The 2,500-nt window shown below is 57.6% G+C and overlaps 1 non-coding gene across 1 annotated transcript in view; it reads right to left on the minus strand.

Annotated features, from left to right (window-relative positions):
• Positions 1-764, minus strand: part of LOC126111688 (small subunit ribosomal RNA) — a 1,909-nt gene extending 1,145 nt beyond the window's left edge. Inside the window, exon 1 of the ribosomal RNA XR_007524188.1 lies at positions 1-764. This exon is cut by the window's left edge and continues 1,145 nt beyond it. This is a non-coding gene — a ribosomal RNA (small subunit ribosomal RNA).
• Positions 765-2,500: the final 1,736 nt, after the last annotated feature.

Here is a 2,500-nt window from a genome sequence, read left to right on the forward strand (position 1 = left end):
AACACGCACGAGGCGGTCGCACGCCTTCGGCTCGCCCCACCGGCAGGACGTCCCACGATACATGCCAGTTAAACACCGACGGGCGGTGAACCAACAGCGTGGGACACAAATCCAACTACGAGCTTTTTAACCGCAACAACTTTAATATACGCTATTGGAGCTGGAATTACCGCGGCTGCTGGCACCAGACTTGCCCTCCAATAGATACTCGTTAAAGGATTTAAAGTGTACTCATTCCGATTACGGGGCCTCGGATGAGTCCCGTATCGTTATTTTTCGTCACTACCTCCCCGTGCCGGGAGTGGGTAATTTGCGCGCCTGCTGCCTTCCTTGGATGTGGTAGCCGTTTCTCAGGCTCCCTCTCCGGAATCGAACCCTGATTCCCCGTTACCCGTTACAACCATGGTAGGCGCAGAACCTACCATCGACAGTTGATAAGGCAGACATTTGAAAGATGCGTCGCCGGTACGAGGACCGTGCGATCAGCCCAAAGTTATTCAGAGTCACCAAGGCAAACGGACCGGACGAGCCGACCGATTGGTTTTGATCTAATAAAAGCGTCCCTTCCATCTCTGGTCGGGACTCTGTTTGCATGTATTAGCTCTAGAATTACCACAGTTATCCAAGTAACGTGGGTACGATCTAAGGAACCATAACTGATTTAATGAGCCATTCGCGGTTTCACCTTAATGCGGCTTGTACTGAGACATGCATGGCTTAATCTTTGAGACAAGCATATGACTACTGGCAGGATCAACCAGGGAGCTGCGTCAACTAGAGCTGAGCAGCCGGCCGCCCGGGAGTGTGTCCCAGGGGCCCGCGCGAACACGCAAGCGTCCGCTCAATTATTCTGCAAACAGGAGGAGGCTGAGCTCCCCTGCACAATACACCTCGAAACCCTCTCAGGTCCCGGCGGCGCGCAGCGCCGTCCTAAGTACTTGGTCGGGTTCGAGAGAGGCGCAATCGCCCGGAGTTAGGCGAGTAGACGCTTTAGGTGCGACCACCCGTGCTCCCAACTGAGCTTGCCGCTGCCGACAGAGGCCCGGGAGCGTGCTGTCGTGGCATTGCCGGCGGGAGACAACACGCGCCACCTACGGTGACCGGCAGCTCCAACGCCAGCGCCACAGAAGGGCAAAGGCCCCACGTGGGTGCCGAAGCGAACTCTCCCAGCACAGCGCACGTGCCAACACGTCTGCACAACTGCGATACAAACCACCAGCGAGAACCGCTGGGGCGACCGAGCAGCAGACGGCGTCGCGGCGCCGAGTGCCGGGCGGCGGCGCATCCTCAACGCACACAGTCCTCAGTCGGACCAGCACACTGCAGATGTCCACCGCGCTTCGCACCGGGCCCGCGAGGACCCACTTTGGCCGCCCGGCGCCGCGCGCAGGGTGCCCCGGCGCGCAGCTGCGCCGCCTGCCGCGTCCGTCGGCCGGCGCGCCTGCCACTGGGCGCCCCCACCAGCCGGCTGTAGCGCGTGCGCCCACGCACCGCGCGGCCAGCACGCCGGGCGGCCCCCCCTCACCGGCCGGGGACGGTCCCACCCAGCCACCGCCGCGTATCGCTTCACACACAGATTTGCCCTTACTGATTTACCTCCAGCAACAACAACCGCACCACAATGGGTTTACCAGTTGTTCATTTGCGTTGCGTCACGTCACCAGCAAACGTAGACGTCCATCCCAGTTTGCAAATGCAACGATTATTGCATACCTGTCTGTTAGGTGTCACGACACACTACGTCTGCCCACATACACGCAACAAAATGTGCACGACTAGAGAACACGTGGGAGGTGGCCCCCTACGTATGCGATGTCCATTACGAGACCGACTGTCAACCAGCATCTGTACCATGTCGCAGATGTGGAACGCGGTGCACCATGCTATCACACTGTGTGAGAAGAGACGACTACGTTTGAATACACGCGCCACTACATCAACAGACGGCTCATGCTGATCGCCATCCAGGGCGTCCGTTACTCCCACACGTCTCTATGGCGTACCACACTGCAATGTAGCTGTTATGGGGAGACGGCACGTGGCTGAGTGCACAACATTTGGACCGTATGGTTCGCTGTTGTTGGGCGCAGTCGTACGGTCACACATGTGCCACAGCGTATCATTCAGTACATACGGACCTATGTGCAGTACAATGTGAGGATTAAGCTTACGATATCAGCGGACAGTGGACACAGGCCGTACCACGACGTAGACTGAGCGCTTCGACATGCGAATGCCAGTGAACAGCTGCGAAGGGCATTGAACACGCAAGCACCTGAACGACCAGCGTGCGAAGGCAGGGTGGAGGGGGGGGGGCGATGTACATCCTGCAGTTGTCCACATTACAGTGTACAGCGGGAGCATGTAAAAAGTAAGCAACACTTGCGAAGTGTTCAACATGAAACGACACACAAGAGGGTGGGCGGTGCGAGTAGCGAACTATATTCAGAGGGTTGTGGTTAGACAACACTAGATTAATGTAACGTGTCATATGCCAATT

This window comes from Schistocerca cancellata, unplaced genomic scaffold (genome assembly GCF_023864275.1).
Source record: "Schistocerca cancellata isolate TAMUIC-IGC-003103 unplaced genomic scaffold, iqSchCanc2.1 HiC_scaffold_82, whole genome shotgun sequence".
NCBI classification, from domain to species: Eukaryota; Metazoa; Arthropoda; class Insecta; order Orthoptera; family Acrididae; genus Schistocerca; species Schistocerca cancellata.